This window comes from Arachis ipaensis, chromosome B05 (genome assembly GCF_000816755.2).
Source record: "Arachis ipaensis cultivar K30076 chromosome B05, Araip1.1, whole genome shotgun sequence".
Classification (NCBI taxonomy): Eukaryota; Viridiplantae; Streptophyta; class Magnoliopsida; order Fabales; family Fabaceae; genus Arachis; species Arachis ipaensis.
This window is the reverse complement of record NC_029789.2, coordinates 149797144-149815726: the sequence shown is the minus strand read 5'-3', so window position 1 is coordinate 149815726 and position 18583 is coordinate 149797144.

The following is an 18583-nucleotide window of genomic DNA, read 5'->3' as shown; positions in this document are numbered from 1 at the left end:
ACACCAGATTTAAGTCTCTAAACTAAAAGTAGGATCTAATAACAATTGATGAGGTAAATAACAATTGATGAGGTAAATTACAACATTATCTTACTTACCTACTTTTAATTTATGTGTATAGTATTAGCAAAAGACATATACTGTAGTTTTTTCAGTCAGAATTCGAACTCATAATAATAATGAATTTCTACTAATTGAAAACAGAATGTAAAAGAGATTATCGAATTAATAGATAATAGACAGATATATAATAAATTTTTGAAAAACATAAATAAAACCTTTAATTTATTGATTAATTTTAGTGTAATAATAATAATTTTGTTACTATATATATATTATATAAGTACCGGAGCGACAGGCAAAGGGCAGCTACACGTTAGCCTTGGCCCCTTACACCGTGATATATATAATGAAACCAATCACGAAGACAATCTCCAAGATCGGGTTTCGGGGTAGGATGGGTTCCATAGGCCAGCCGTTCAGGTGGTGTTATTATCCCTAATAGGCTATGCATGATGATAATTTTTATTGATTTTGCTGCACAACTAAATTTTTTTTTAACTAACAATTACCTAATAAAGTAATTAAAGTATTCAATTTGTTTTTCTTCTTCCTTTTTTATTAGAGAAGTTGGATAAAACACATTTATAAATTAGAAGAACATAAAAAATAGATCATGGGGATGAATTATTTAAAAAGATTCTAATTAGGAAACTGTGCAGTACGTCCCTGGATGAGTAAATGGTGAAGGAAAGACGAGTCTTAGACTCTTAGGTTTGTCTGGAGAGGTGGTTTCTGGCATCAATGAGTGGTAAGAATACAAATACCTGTAAAAATATTCTAACAATATTCTAACGCTCAAATCAAGAGTCAAAGAGATAGGGGATTAGAGTTGTGTCATACCTGAGGTATGTATTTCTCTTTATGTAGTATATTTAGTGGCGATTACCTACCAACGGCAAAAGGCTGGTGGCCACCTTCCGACGATCACCAATAACTATGGCATGGCAATAGCCACGCGTTAAAAAAGTTGAAAAACAGTCTCATTACATATTCGAGTTTTTTTAACAACTAAATTGGTCTAAATTTAACAAAATTTACTTACACAATCTGTACGCAAATTCACTTCTTCTTCTTTTTTGTGTTTTTTCATTTTTCATGCGTTATTTCTACTTTTTCTTTTTATTGGTGTTATTGTTTTTTTTATTTTTATTTTTCTTCATCCTTAATTCTTTTTTATTTTTTTAAGAGAATGAAATAAAAAAATAATAATGAGAAAATGAACTAAGGAGAGGATGAGAAAGAAAAAGATAAAAAGTAGTAAAAGAAGAAGCAGCATAAAATTAGGAGGAAGATGGAGAGTTTTGAATCATGTAAAAATTATAAAAAAATAATATCAAAATTTTTTAACAATAACACAAAAATTACTTAATTTTAAAATCAAAATTTTGCTACAAAAATACAAAAATAAAATCAATAAATACACAAGTAAATTTTACAAAAGAATAAGATACAGAAATTAGAGTCTTGCAAAAGAATAAAATACATAATAAAATCAATGAATATGCAGGTGAATTTCACATATATTTTGATCATTCGATATTAGAAGGTGTGGAGGAAATAGTATCTAACGAGAATGTGGATGTGGAGGAATTGGTTATTGAGGATGGTGGAGTGGAGCATGAAGTTAATGTTAAGAGTAGTTTTAGTGAAGAAGATGGCTATAAAACTACTGAAGATAAGCCATATAAGCTCCCACCTTTAGGATATGGGATTAGTGATTCAAGTGAAAAGGAAGAGTATGATACAAGGAAGAAGGGTCAGACAGGAAAAAAAGCAATTCAAGAAAAAAAATCCCCAATACATATAATACAAGGAAGAGTGGTGTTGAGTTCTTGGCCATACAACACACTCACACACAAAAAGGTTCTATGTCAGACCTAATACTCACACTAAAAGAGCTGGTGACGAAAAAAAATGTTAAAAATAGTGGAGTTGGGCCACATGGGAGCCAGAAGGATGTTGTTGGGCCAAGTTTTGTAAGTCCAAATGCGAATGGACGAAGGTCCAATGATAATGATGGGCCTAGTATAATTCAGAGATTGGTATGGAATCAAGGGATGAGTCAGATATAGACTTTGAGTATAATTCAGAGGCTTTTTTGACTCCTGAATACTCTAGTGATAAAGGGAGAAATGGATTTGAATGGCCTCAATTTGATCTAAATGCAGACTTTAGAAATGTATAATTTCAGCTCAATATGAAGTTTAAGATATTGGACCAATTTAAAAAAGATCTTAAGGACTACACTATAGCTTATGAGAGAAGGATATTCTACATAAAAAATGATAAGAGAAGGGATAGAGCAGCATGCGTAAATGGTGGTTTCATGGCTGAAAAGGAAGTGCAAAAAGAAAAGTCCAAAACAAGACTACTAGCTAAAAAACAGGCAATGGAAGATACATTAAACAAGAGAGACAATGATGGAAGCTCTAACCAAAATGGTGAAGATTCTGCTGCTGGTGAGACTGCTTCAACCAATGAAATGGAGGTTCAAGAAAAAGAAAGTGAGGCCAATGCTGTCAAAGTGGTTGTAAGTGATGTTATTGCAAGTAGTATACTAGTAAACTTTGATGAGGCAAATACTGCTATTCAGGACAATGGTAGTCAAAAGAATGCTAATGGAAGTTCTGAGGTAATGAGTGATAATTGTCAACATGAGAAGAATGATTGTTCCTAGCTTATTTACTATACAAGGAACTCAAGATCATGTGGATATCAGATTAAAACTTTCAACCTAATGCACACTTGTGGGAGGAAATTTGAGAGAAACATGGCTGACCAAAACTGGATTGCAAACAAATTATCTAAGAGACTCCTTAGTCGGCTAAAACTAACTCGTGCAGAGGCATGTGACCATGTCAAGATTGATTACAATGTTATCATTAGTGACAAGATGCTTTACATGGGATTAAAGATAGTAAGGGAGAGGTATGTAGGCAACCAAAAAGCACAATGTGAAAAATTTAGAGAATACTTACTGGAGCTACACAGAAGCAATCCTAGATCTTTAGCCCTTCTGTCAATGGAGCCTATCCCATAGTCTCCCCCATTGTTTGACAAATTATATGTCTACTTAGATTCTTGCAAACGAGGGTTACAACTAGTTGTCGACCATTGCTAGGGCTTGATGGATGCTTTTAGAAGGGTTAGTATAGGGGGCAACTTCTGTCAGCAATAGCTCAAGATGCTAACAATCACTTTCAAGTGATTGTATATGTAGTTGTTCCCTCAGAGACTAAAGCAAGATGGAAATAGTTTCTTGAGTTGTTACAGGATGATTTGGGAAGTGCTGTATGCTGTTGAAGGATGAAATTTCTTCAGTGAACAACAAAAGGTGTGAACTATTTAATTTTTGTGCAGTTTCACTAATTGATAATTCTACATAGCAATTTATATTGTGATGTATTGTTGAAATTTAAAGCATGTTTAATTTTGTTTCAGGGACTGTTGCTTGCTTTGAAAGAGGTTATGCCAAACACACACCACAGAAACTCTGTAAGGCATATATGGAAGAACTTCACCAACAAATATAAGAGAAAACAGATGAAGAGTGTTGTTGGGCATGTGCCATGAGGATCACTTTTGATGAGTTTAAAGAGAACATGGATTGACTAAAAAAGGGTAAATGAGGATGCGTGGGCTTACCTTGCTAAGTTTGATCCCAGATGTTGGACCAAGTCCCACTTTAGCTACTGGCCTAAACTAGACAACATCATTAATAATGTGACAGAAGTGTGGAATGCGAAGATTTTACACTATAGAAGAAAGCGTATTCTAACAATGCTAGAGGAGTTAAGATGCTATATCATGAGGAAAATAGTACATCATAAGAGTGTTCTGAGCACATACACACATGTGGTAGCTCCCGTACAGCAATAGAGGATGGAAGACATCATGAAAGAATGCAAGTATTGGACTGTTTAGTGGACTGGAGACGATACCCGACATGTGTTTGAGGTTCAATATCACATGAAAAAGGTGAGGGTGTGTTTAAGAAACAGCACCTATACATATAACATGTGGCAACTCACACGTACATTTTCACTTATGCATACGTTTTACATTCATACAAATGATTTTTTAGTTATATATTCCATTTTATCAGTATGCTTTTTATTTTAGGTTGGTTGGTTAAACTTGTTATTTTAGGCATCCCTTGTGTGCATGTAATGACTACAATAGCAAAAAGGGGAGACATGCTTGTTAGAAATAAGAGACCAAGCTAGAGAAAGAATTTGTATATTATTGAGTGTGTTGTTGAAAGTACAATGTACAAGAGGTATATATAGCTGCTAATAGGATCAAAGTCATAAAAGTAAAGAATCCTACAATTAATATACAGATACGCTATATAAATACAAATGATACTAATTGATCTAATTTGATTCTAATTATTCTCTTAACATCCCCACCAAACTCAAGTGGGAGCTAAGGATACCATCTTGAATTTGGATAACAGAGTCCGAAAACGAGTCGGATGATGAGCTTTCGTGAAGACATTAGCAGTCTGATCCAGTGTGCTAACAGCGATGAGACGAACAGCACCAATAAGGATACGTTGCCGAACAAAGTGGCAATTATTCTCAATGTGTTTGGTGCGTTCATGAAAAACATCATTATGGGTAATATGAATAGCACTGCGGTTGTCACAAAAAACATTAGTTGAGGATGACTGAGGAGCACCCAAGTCTTCAAGAAGCCAACGAATCGAGATAACTTCAGCAGTGGTGTCAGCGAGAGCACGGTATTCAGCTTCTGTGCTTAATCGAGCAGTGAATGTTTGCTTCTTAGCTCGCCAAGAAATGAGAGAGTTGCCTAGAAACAAACAATAACAGTAGTGGAATGACGATCAGTGGGATCACCAGCCCAATCAGCATCTGAGTACGCCTGAAGAGATAAAGATGAATCGGTAGAAAAATGAAGTCCATAAAACAGGGTGCCTTTGACATAGCGAAGAATGCGAAGAACTGCCGCATAGTGAGTAGTACGAGGAGCCGACAAGAACTGGCTAAGAACACGAACCGGATAGGCGATGTCCGGTCGGGTGACAGTTAAGTAGACGAGTCCTCCAACTAGCTGTTGATAAAAAGTAGGATTATCCAAAACAGTGCCATCCATAGGAGTAAATTAAACATTAGACTCAAGAGGAGTAGATTTAGTGCGACTATCTATAAGTCTGGTTCGAGCAAGAAAATCTGAAGCATATTTAGCTTGAGAGAGATAGATGCCATCATCGGTGGATATGACTTCTAGACCAAGAAAGTAGCTAAGGGAACCAAGATCTTTCATCTCAAAAATACAATGAAGGGACGCCTAGAGATCAGATATACCATCAACATCATCTCTAGTAAAGATCATGTCATCGACATACAAAAGTAGAAGGACAACTCCACATTCACTTTTACGAATGAAGAGAGCATTTTAATTAGGGCTACAAGTAAAACCAATATTGCATATGGTAGTGCTGAACTTGTCAAACCATTCACGAGAAGCTTGCTTAAGTCCATAAAGTGCCTTGCGAAGGAGATAGACCTTACTAGAAGGACAAGGATATCCCGGAGGTGGTTTCATATAGACTTTATTTTTCAAATCCTCATTAAGAAATGCATTCTTCACATCCATTTGACTGAGAGACCATTTCTTAACCGCAGCAATGGCAAGGAGAGCTCGAACAGACGTAAAACGAGCAACAGGAGCAAAAGTCTCTTCATAGTCAATACCATACTCTTGTGTACAACCTTGAGCAACCAATCGTGCCTTATAACGATCAATGGAACCATTAGAGTGAGTCTTGATCTTGTATACCCATCTACTACCCACAACTTCTTGATCAGAAGGAGGATCAACTAAATCCCAAGTCTGTGTCTTTTCAAGTGCTTGAATTTCTTCCTGCATTACTTGCTGCCAATTTGGATTGGTAGAGGCTTCTCGAAATGACCGAGGTTCATGATGATGAAAAATAGTAGAAAAACAGTTATAATCAAGAAGATGAGGAGGTGGATTTCTTACCCTAAAAGAATGGGTGGCGGAAGGAGGCATGGTAGAAGGAGCAGGAGCATCGTCCCGGTTTGGAAGCATTGGGAAATGAAGAAAACGGAAGAAGAGGGGCCTCGAAGGGTGGTCTTGAGGTAGACCCTGTAGTATCATCACTAGGAAAGAGATCAATATCAGGGTTGGTAAAAAATGGTGATGGAGTAGAAGGAATGGACTCAAAAGAGGAAAAACTAGAGAACGTGTGATGCTCCCAAAAGACAACATGACGAGATATACGAATGCGTCGAGAGATAGGATCCCAACAATGATAACCCTTATATTCAGAACCATAACCAAGAAAACAACACATGCGAGCCCGAGGTTCAAGCTTATTGTGTTCATGGGGCTGAAGAAGGACAAAACAGACACAACCAAATACACGAAGAGAACTATAATCGGGAGGAGTATGATAGAGACACTCAAAGGGAGTAGTGTTACCAAGAATAAAAGAAGGGAGTCGATTGATAACATGAACAGCAGTGAGAACAGCTTCACCCCAAGCACGCTCAAGACAGGAATAAGAAATAAGCATCGCACGAACAGAATCAAGAATGTGACGGTGTTTATGCTCAGCTCTGCCATTTTGTTGAGAGGTACCAGTACAAGAAAACTCCGAAAAAGTACCCTGTTCAGCGAGAAAATTTAAAAGTTTTGAGTCACGATATTCCATAGCATTATCCCGTCTGAAGATTTTAATGACCTTTGAAAACTGAGTTCGAATCATAGTAGCAAAGTTAATATAAATCTGAGGCAGCTCATGACGATTAGTCATCAAATAAACCCAAGTAAAATATGAATAATCATCAATAAAGACTACAAAGTATCGAGACCCTCCCATAGAAGCGGTGGGAGCGGGCCCCCAAACATCATAATGAATAAGATCAAAAGGAGAGCAAGCACTAGAGGAATTATTATAAAAGGATAAGGCAGGTTGTTTTGCAGTTTGACAAGAAATACAATCAAAAGACTCATTTTGAATTGGACCTAAAACACCTGTAGACATAAGAGGACGTAATTTTTCTAAGGAGCTGTGGGCAAGACGACTGTGCCACAAGTGAAGAGTAGATGGAGAGAAAACAGCATAGAGATTTGTAGAGGGAACATGAAGGTTCTTGAGCTCAAACAAACGTCCGACTTTACAACTAGTCCCGATGATCTTTCCCGTCCGACGATCCTGCACACGACAACTAGAAATAGAAAAAGTGACATCAAAACCGAGTTCAACAAGTTGACCGACAGAGATGAGATTAAAATTCAATTTTGGAATAAAATAAGTATCAGGAAGATGAATATTGGACTGTGAAATAAACCCTTGATGTGTTGCATGCAGGAGGGAACCATTAGCGGTGTTGACAGAAGGTGCATTTGTAGTGGTAGACACTGACGAGAAAAGATGACACAAATGAGACATATGATTAAAACAACCAGAATCAAAATACTATTTAGAATTACCTGGAGGGTGGAAAGAGCAGTAAGGGTATTACCAGAAAAAGAGAAAAGTTGCTTAAGAGGAGATTCAATGTCTGATGGAGAGACAGAAGGAGTGTTGAGAGAGGTAGAAGGGGTAGAGTCAGTAGCAGCAACAGTAGTAGAAGTAGGCACATGCGGAGAGTTTTTGGGACGAGGTTGATACTTGTTTTTATCTGAACATGGTAGTCTAGTAGGACAGGCAGTAATCAAGTGACTCGAGAGCTTACAATAATGGCAAAATTGTTTCGGGCAATTGGACCCAATGTGACCTTTTTGTTTGCACTTACGACATTCAATAGAGGACAGTCGGAGAATGAATGCCCAGGACAGTTATAGTTTCGACAGATTTTGCCCTTTCTGTCGGTGGCAGCAAAGGCAGTTTCACTCTTAGAACGAGTCAAATCCAAGCGCATTTCTTTAGACATAAGATGAGAAAGAGCATCTTCAAGACTAGGCAGGGGATTCTGATGAAGAAGAGAAGCCCTGACCGGCTCATAATCATCAGTATGTGCCATAAGAAACTATATGAGACGTGTCTGGTTCCTGTAATCCTCATATGCCTTAGCATCAATGGGATCTTTAAGAACAGGCTCACAAGAGGTCAATTGATCCCAAATAATTTTCATCTGAGCAAGAAAATCAAAAACTGCTTGGCCACGTTCTTACTTAAGGCTATGAAGCTCTTTTAGCAGTTGGTACTAATGAGAGAGATCAGAAATAGTGTAACATTTGGCCAAATGATCCCATACCACTTTAGTAGTTTCAAAACGTCCAAACTGTAAATGAATGCCGGGAGTAGAAGTGTTGCAAAACCAGGTGATAATTTGATGATTTTTACTATCACAATCTTCCAATATTTCTACAAAGTCCTTCTCATCATCCTCCTTGGATTTGGAGGTCCCAGTTTGCTTAACAGGACAAACAATATCACTAGTCGCCATAACTTCCAGCCTTTAAGAAATTCTCGCATAGCTTCAACCTAATGAGCATAGTTAGATCCATTATGGATAACAGGAATAGGCTGAAAAACATTTGGTTTCTCCATAATAACAGGATCAAAGGCAAAAAAGGGTAGAAACTACAAACTCGGGGGCAAAAATGAAAAAACAAAGGGTAGAATCAGAAAGAGCTCACCAAAAAACCTTAGGAGGGTCCCACTTGTCTGCCACGTCAGCAACACGTTAGCGCCACGTCAGCAAAAGGATGACACGTGGCGGCGTCTGACTGGAGGGAAGAAACACGCTGGAGCTGAGCTGGACACGGGTCGGAGTTGCGGGTCGGACCGGGTAGCACGCAGGGCGTGTTACTAGGAGGCCTGTGGCACGACACGTTGAGGCTTGTGGAGCGTGCGATCTGTGCAAAGATCCAACGGCTGCTGAAGCTTCTGGGCAGAGAAAGAATGGGTGCGGCCAGCGATGTTTCGGCGGCACGTGTAGGCGCGTGCAGTGGTTTCAGACAGCGTGGCGGAGCTCTTTGTACTCGTGAGGATGAAACAAAGACAATGAGATGGTCTAGGATAAACAAAGAGGTTGGGAAGGCGAGCAAAATGAGGACGAAAGAGGCTGCATGGAGAAGGAAAAGAAACCCGAACTTATGAACAAAAATTCATTGAAGCGGTGACCGGCCTTCTGGCGGTGCGTGAGGGAGCGTCCGGCGGCCAGTGTGGCGGCATTGGAAAGCTTGCAATGAGGAGAAGGTGAGGGTGGTAGCGGTGACGAACCAAGGCGTTGGGAAGAAGTCGAAAACTGAGGACAAAGTACTGCCGGTGAAACAAGATAAAGGAGCTAGAAACCAATTGTTTCTGGAAAAAAAACAACCTAAGCTCTTGATACCATGTTAGAAACAAGAGACTAAACTAGAGAAAGAATTTGTATATTATTGAGTGTGTTGTCGAAAGTACAATGTACAAGGGGTATATATAGCTGCTAACAGGATCAAAGTGATAAAAGCATAGAATCTTTTAATTAATATACAGATACGCTATATAAATACAAATGATAATAATTGATCTAATTTGATTCTAATTATTCTATGAACAATGCCTAAAGGTTATGTGCATAAGTGGCAGAAGATGGATTCTTTCACTGCTGCATATGCTCACTCCATTTTTCCTATCAACAGTGAGGATTATTAGGAAAAAATCAGGAATAGTTTGCTCAATACCACCTAAGATTGAGAGACCAATAGGGAGACCAGTTAAGATAAGGAGGTCCAACCCAATAGAGGATGAACTAGATGGTACCAAGGAAAAGAAAACCTCAGGGTAACATGTGATAAATGTGGAGAGTCTGCACACAAGCTAAGACTTGCAAGTGAGCACCTAACCCAGCAACAACTTCAAAGGCCAAAAGAAAGGCAAATAATTATTATACCCAACATGAGGTGCTAGTATCTTAATTAGTCTCCTTATCTCAGGTACCTTGAATTTATAATGTGTTGTACTCTGTTATGAACTCTTTAGTATACTGCTTATATCTTAATCTTGCATGTATAGTGACATGTAATTAGCTTTCTTAGGGATCTTTCTCCTTGATTTTGATACTATTAGGGACCTATATGCCTTATAAAAATTTTATTTACGGATGTATCTAGATTATAATATTCTTTTTTACACACTAAATTATATGATTTATTACAAATAAAAAGTTTCATCCCATTGAGTTTTTGTGTAACAATAAATTGATGCATTAGGACCTACTAGCAGTCAAAACTAAAGTGTTCCAACCACAACAACAGCAAATGTACTGTCCAATGTGATGGTCTAAAAATTTTTTATAGGGTTGGTTGTATATGTTATGATTTTATATAACTTACACTCATGAATCTTGTATTTCCATTTACAGAATGTGGCTAGCTGGTTTCAAAGTAATCAGGAAGGACTAGCTCAGCAGTCTTTTAGACATCCAAAGCAAAGAATAATTAGGCCTAAACCACAGAAAAATGTAGTGGCCGGCATTATGGCAATTGCTAGCAGTGGTACAACTTCTACGATGTTTAAGTTCATTCCAATACCAGGACTGAATCTATCTAAGAAGAAATGAACCTTTCTTAAATTAGTCTGTTTTATTTTGATGCTTTTGGATTATTTTTTAAGAACATGTTTGTTATTGTGAAGGAAACAGACCTTCTTTTGGATTTAGTTTTTTTTTTTACCTTTATATTTTTGTGTGTTGAAAAATGTAGACCTTTGATAATTTTTATGGCTACTAAGCTTAGCCACTTTATTTCAATACTCTACCAAAATATTATGTTAAGTTTGTATCTGGATATATATTATTAGAAGCTGCGGTGGTTTGAATATATACTAACTATTTTTAATGATGTTCACCTCCATTTGTTACACTAAAATTTGCACAAAAAGAGATGCCTAAACAACCACAAACATACAAAACACAACAGCTAATACTAAGACATCCATGTCTCTTCACAATTGGATTCTCTTCAACCTTCTCCAACAACTGTTTCTTCAGTTGCTTCACTTTCTCTTCTAATCCATGATTGAAGTCTAGAGTAATTTCTTCTCCCCCTTTCACTACACTGTCCATCCTATAACCAAATATCTCATAAAATCAGTCGAATGCAATGATCTTGTTTTTCCTGCATTTACAATAACATAAAAATCATTACCATTTTTAATGATGTCATTGCTTCAACAATCCAAAATACTAATAATACCTTGAAGTGAATATCTAAAGAACAGGCTATTCGAGTTTTTCAGTGTGTGAGACCTGCAGATTATAGCATACGTCCTGCACTTGCACTTAGGGTGTTCTCCTTTTTTTACTCGACCCCTCGTGAAGCAAGTCATGCGACCAACACTCATCTCCTCACTAGAAGTTGCCCACCTCATCGCCGGGTTGGAGTCGACATGCTACCTCCGCTTTCCATTACCTACAACGAAGATGTGCGACGAAGGTGCAACTCACCCTTGCACAAAGAGCAAGAAGTTGAAGACGATATCCTAATTTCAACAATATTCCTTTTTTAAAACAGACTTAACTTATAATAAAGAGGGTTAGGGCCAAATTCCTAATTAATTTTCCTGAGGAAAAAATTGTCTAATAGCACAAATTTTAAATATTTGAGATATTACTCAAAAGTATATCTTAACTGTTGTGAAATAAATAAATGAGGAAGATATAATAAAATAAAAATAACAAAGTATAAATAGAAGACACTAATATTAATATTTACCAATATTATTATGATATATTGATATTGTATTAGTAGAATATAGAAAGAAAAGAGAGAAGTGCTTTTATTTATGTTGTTGCTGTGTACGAATGTACAATTACATTTTACTATTTATAGAGGTGAAATGTTTACACTTTCAAACCTCTTTAATGTAATCAGTTTTGAGAATGTGTGAGCCGCCCATAATGAATGGGCATCCACATCATAATCCTTATCACAACACTCCCCCTTAGATGACCATTCAGGATTATGCCTCGTTAAAACCTTACTAAAGAAAAATTCAATGGAAAAAAACTTTAGTGAAGGAAAAAGAGTACAATATCCTTTGTGATGGGAACTGCTTCGTTAAAAATCTTGTCAAGAAAAACCCAATAGAAAAAAACCTGACCAAGGAAAAAAGAGTACACTATCCTTTGTGATGGGGACTACCTCATTAAAAACCTTGTCAAGAAAAATCCAATAGAAAAAAACCTATTCAAGAAAAAAAGAGTACAGTCTCCCCCTCTTGTCGACATCATCTAACATCTTGAAATCGACGCATCCCAATATGATGTACCAATTTTTTAAAGGAGGATTTTAGGAGTGACTTTGTAAATAAATCTGTCAGATTATCACTTGATCGGATCTGTTGGATATCAATTATCCCTTTCCTCCCTCTTTCATACGTTCCTAAGTGGCAAGGTTTTGGTAGTAAGAAAAATTATGGAAGGAATAAGAATTATGTTCATAAGAAAGGATCTCACCAGAAGTGGGATAAAGAAAGAAACACTGGGCAAAATAAATCAACAGAAGATAAATATTTCCGTTGTGGTGGAAAGTACCATTGGTCGCGTACCTGTCGTACCCTAAGGCACCTAGTCGATCTTTATCAAGCATCTTTGAAAAAGGATGACAAAGGAAAGGAAACGAATTTCGTTTCAAATGATGCTGTTGAAAATTCCACCACTCATTATGATGTATCTGATTTCTTTGAGGATCCTGAAAAAAATATTGGTCATTTGATCAATGATGGAATAGTTTAATATGTATGTTTGTTAAGTATTCATGTAAATAAATAATATAAAAAACTTCTTGTTAAGTTTTATTGTTTATGCATCTGAATTTCAAATATGATATTTATGAATTTTAAAATGACTGAATGTGCCAAGATAATAATAATAAAATTTTTAATATACTTCTTAGAAAAATATTTTCAAACAAGAAAATGATTTTACTGCGTAAATATTTCTACTTATCTTATTATTATTTGTCTTTGAAGAGAATGACAAGGACATATAGTGAAGATGTTTGCCTTGTGGATAGTGCAAGTTCGCACACCATTCTCAAAAGTAATATATATTTTACCCATCTTGTGCCAAAAGAAGAATATGTTGATACTATTATTGGCTTAGGCAATGCGATAGAAGGCTCTGGAGGAGCTATAACTTTGTTTCCCGAAGAAATAAATTTTATAATAAATAATATACTATTGTCTACTAAGTCTCTAAGAAACTTATTGAGTTTCAAAGATATTCACTGAAATGGATATCATATTGAGACAATCAATGAAGAAAATCATGAGTACTTATGTATCACAACTCATGATTCAAATAAGAAGATTATATTAGAAAAGTTACCCACACTCTCAATCTGGGTTATATTATACCAAGATTAGTGCAATTGAATCACATGCCATTGTAAACCAGAAGTTTACTAACTCAAATGAATTCATAACTTGGAACGATCGATTGGGTCATTCGAAAACAACCATGATGCAGAGAATTATTGAAAACTCCCATGGACATTCACTAAAAAACCAGAAGATTCTTAAATCTAGTGAATTTTGTTGTGCTACATGTTCTCAAGGGAAGTTAATTTTAAGGCCATCACCAGTAAAGATTGGATTTGAGTCCCCTGAATTCTTAGAAAGGATTCAAGGCAATATATGTGGACCTATTCATCCATCATGTGGATCTTTTAGATATTTTATGGTCCTAATAGACGTATCTTTGAGATGGTCACATGTGTGCTTATTATCTTCTCGCAACCTGGCATTTGCGAGATTACTTGCTCAAATTATTCGATTAAGAGCACAGTTTCTAGAAAATCCAATCAAAGCAATTCGTCTGGATAATGCTGGTGAATTTACTTCCCAAGCTTTTGATGCTTATTGTATGGCTAATGGAATAAGTGTTGAACATTCAGTAACTCATGTTCACACACAAAATGAGTTAGCAGAATTACTAATTAAATGCCTCCAATTAATTGCTAGACCCTTACTAATGAGAACTAATCTCCCAATCTCAGTTTGGGCTATTTTACATGCCGCAGCACTTATTCGTTTGAGGCCAATGAGTTACCATCAGTTCTCTCCTATGCAATTAGCTTTTGGCCAGCAGCCAAATATTTTCCATTTAAGAATATTTGGGTGTGTGATATATGTTCCTATTGCACCACCTAATCGCACCAAAATGGGACCCCAAAAAAATTAGGGATATATGTTGGATACGATTCTCCCTCTATAGTGAGGTATCTTGAGATACAAATTGGAGATGTATTTAAAGCCAGATTTGCAGATTGTCATTTTGATGAATCAAAATTTCCAACATTAGGGGGAGAGAATAAGCTTCCTGAAAAGGAACTTAATTGGAATGCATTGTCGTTGATGCATTTAGATCCTCGATCAGGGCAATGTGAACTAGAAGTTCAAAAGATTATACATTTGCAAAGAATAGCAAATGAATTGCCTGATGCATTTTTCGATACAAAGAGGATAACCAAATCTTATATACCAGTGGAAAATGTCCCAATTCGAATTGATGTCCCAGTCGGTCAAATTGCCACCGAAGCAAATACACGCCAGAAGCGTGGCAGGCCTGTTGGTTCCAAAGACAAAAATTCTCGAAAGAGAAAAGAGGTAAATACTATTCCTGTTGAAAAAGACATAGTAAACACACCTACAGTTGTCCAAAATTCAGATATAGTTTTAACGCTAGAAGACGTTTAGGTACCTGAAAATTGTGAAAATGACGAGATCTCGATAAATTATGTTTTTACAGGAGAGAAATGGGACCAAAATAAGACAACTATCAATGAAATATTTGCATATAATATGGCATTAAATATCGTGTATGAAAGTAAGGATCTTGAGCCAAGATCAGTCGAAGAATGTCGACAAAGAAATGATTGGTCAAAATGGGAAGAAGCCATGAAGGCTGAGTTAGACTCACTTGCAAAACGTGAAGTCTTTGGACTTGTAGTCTGTACACCAGAACATGTAAAACCTGTTGGATACTGATGGGTATTTGTGAGAAAACAAAATGAGAAAAATGAAGTTGTACGCTACAAAGCTCGACTTGTGGCACAAGGTTTTTCACAAAGGCCCGGTATAGATTTTGAAGAAACGTATTCCCCTGTAGTGGATGCAATAACATTGCGTTATTTGGTCAATTTACCTGCATATCATAAACACTGCATATGCATTTAATGGATGTGGTGACAACCTACTTATACGGTTCATTAGATCGTGATATCTATATGAAAGTCCCTCAAGGGCTAAAGATATCTAAACCATTCAATAAATATTCACAGGGATTATACTCAGTTAAATTGCAAAGATCTTTATATGGTCTAAAGCAATATGGACGAATGTGGTATAATAGTCTTACTGAGTATCTGGCCAAAAACGGATTCAAGAATAATGATATCTGCCCGTGTGTTTTCATAAAGAAATCTGCATCTGGATTCATTATAATTACTGTGTACGTTGATGATTTAAATATCATTGAAACTTCTAAAGAGATTCCAACAATTATAAAAACTCTAAAAGAAGAGTTTGAGATGAAAAATCTTGGAAAGACTAAATTTTGTCTCGGCCTGCAGATCGAGCATACAAAAAATGGGATCTTTATTCATCAAAAAACATACACAGAAAAGATCTTGAAGAGATTTTATATGGATAAGTCACATTCATTAAGTACCCCAATGATCGTAAGATCTTTGGATGTGGAAAAGGATCAATTCCATCCTAAGGAAGAAAATGAAGATATCCTTGGTTCTGAAGTTCCATATCTTAGTGCCATTAGAGTACTAATGTATTTTGCTAATAATACAAGACCCGATATATCATTTGCTGTGAATTTACTAGCAAGATATAGTTCCTCTCCAACCAGAAGACATTGGAATGGAATCAAACATATATTTCGATATCTTCATGGAACGGTTGATATGGGATTGTTTTATCCCTATGGATCCAAGTCACAGCTAGTTGGATATGCAGATGCAGAATACTTGTATGATCCACACAAAGGGAGATCTCAAATAGGATACCTGTTTACATATGGTGGTACAACTATATCATGGAGGTCCACAAAACAGATGATTGCGGAAACATCCTCTAATCATGCTGAAATACTAGCGATACATGAAATTAGTCGCGAGTGATTTTAGCTCAGAATTTTGATCCAATATGTTCTGTCATCATGCGGACTGATTGATCAAAAGATAGCTCCAACTGTCCTGTTTGAAGATAATACAACATGCATTGCTCAACTTAAGAGTGGATACATCAAAGGTGATAGAATAAAACATATTTCTCCCAATTTTTTTTCACTCATGATCTTCAAAATCAAGGGATAAAATTGATGTCTAATAGATCCGCTCAAGTGACAATCTGGCAGATTTATTTACAAAGTCACTCCCAGAATCCTCTTTTAAAAGATTGGTACATCAGGTTGGAATGCGTCGATTTCGAGATATTAAATGATGTCGACATGAGGGGGAGACTGTACTCTTTTTTTTTTAAGAAAAGAGATAGAAGTGCTTTTATTTATGTTGTTGTTGTGTACGAATGTACAATTACATTTCACTATTTATAGAGGTGAAATGTTTACACTTTTAAACTTTTTTAATGTAATCAGTTTTGAGAATGTGTGAGTCGCCCATAATAAATGGACATCCACATCGTAATTCTTATCACAACACTAACTCAATTTTATTAACTTTTCTTCCACCTAGGTTGTGACACTTGAGGATCAACTTGTAATATAGGATACTCTTCTTGGGACCAATTTTGAAATATATAAATAATTAGTGGACTTTTGAAAGACAACAATAGGTATGATTTATTTCCAAATATATAAGTAGAAAGAAGGGACAAAAGTGCACCTGAAAGTTTACATGTTGGATACGATTACATTTCAATCATTTAATGAGTCACGCGTGTATATCATTTATACACTCCGGCGGACACAGTATTTTTCGTGTTTATTTTTTCGGTCCCGCTACGTTACCAACAGCATTTCTGCCAACTTCTACCAACTCTTATTTATAACTATATTTAATGGAAGTGTCTTCGTGGATGTGTCTAATAAAAATGTCTTTTTTATGACTGTGTTTAATAGAAGTGTCTTTATAGATATATTTTCTGGATATGTCTCTTTATACATGTGTTTAAAATATAATAATTAATTATTATTGGTAATAAGTTGGCAAATAATATGTTGGTATCCTATACTTTTCCTTATTTTTTTAAGGAAGAAGGGACAAAAATACACCTGAAAATTCACACACTCGACATAATTACACTTCAATCATTTAACGACGCTACACGCTGATGGCTGGAAGGATAAATGTGTCCACAACGTGTTCATTCTATTTAAGTCCCTAACGTTTCAAAATCGTCTCAATTTTGTCCCGCCATCAATTCTGTTAATAGATTCCTAACGGCAGGACAAAATTGAGTCAATTTTAAAACGTTAGGAACTTAAATAAGACGATTCAAACGTTAGGGACAACTTCGAAACTTTTCCCAAACGTTGAGGACAAAAACGAGTACGTATATATTAAAATTTAACTACTAATATAAAAGGCAAAATTCATGTGTAAATTGATGAATACATATCATTTTATAGTTTAAATTAGTATACTTATAGTTCTAAATGTCTAAATAATATAGTTAAATAAAACTTATTCATTCTTCTTATAAATATCTCCCCTATATAAATTTTCTGAGTCTATTACTGTTTTTTTATTCTTCTTCGTTTAAATATTTTCATAAACTTTATTCAGTGATGGAACTTGAAGAAAAATTTTGAGAAGAAAAAAACTTTTACAAAAAAATTACATAACATTTACCATATTTTTATAAAAAAAAATTTGAATTATTAACGTATGTCTAAATATCATTTCATTGTTTTGAGAATGTTTTTCAAAAATAAAATACAACGTAACGTGAATAGATTTGAACCTAGATGTTCATATATATAGTTGAGTTAAAAAACAAAAATTAATTAATCAATTGGACAAAAAATATCATATACATTACTACTAATTATTTTATAAAATATTTGAGTGCCCAATAAAACTCCGCCATGACTTTGCCTCTAACCTCTTGTATACATCAATTACTTTAAAATAATAATATATCATTTTATGTGTAAATATAAAATTTAACCGGTCACAATAATTATCATTTTAAAACATTTTTTTAATTAATTCGTTACAATAAAGCTGGTTAATTTATAAAATTATTTATAGTGGATCAACAAAATTAAAATATTTTTATTATTTAATATCAAATATTAGTTTTTTATATTGAAAAAGAATTCTGAAAATAAATCTAACTAAATATATTTTTTTGTCTTTAGAAAATAAATTTTATTTTGACAATTCAATTACATTTCCTAAAATTTAAAAATCCCTTAACAAATCATCAAAAGATAGTATTAGTTTGACAAAAACACTAAAAATACCAGAGTTGTATCTTACACAAATAAACATTGATTTTGATGTAGTTTTTTAAAAGTATACTTAAAAAACTTTTTCATTCTTAAAAACTTAGGTT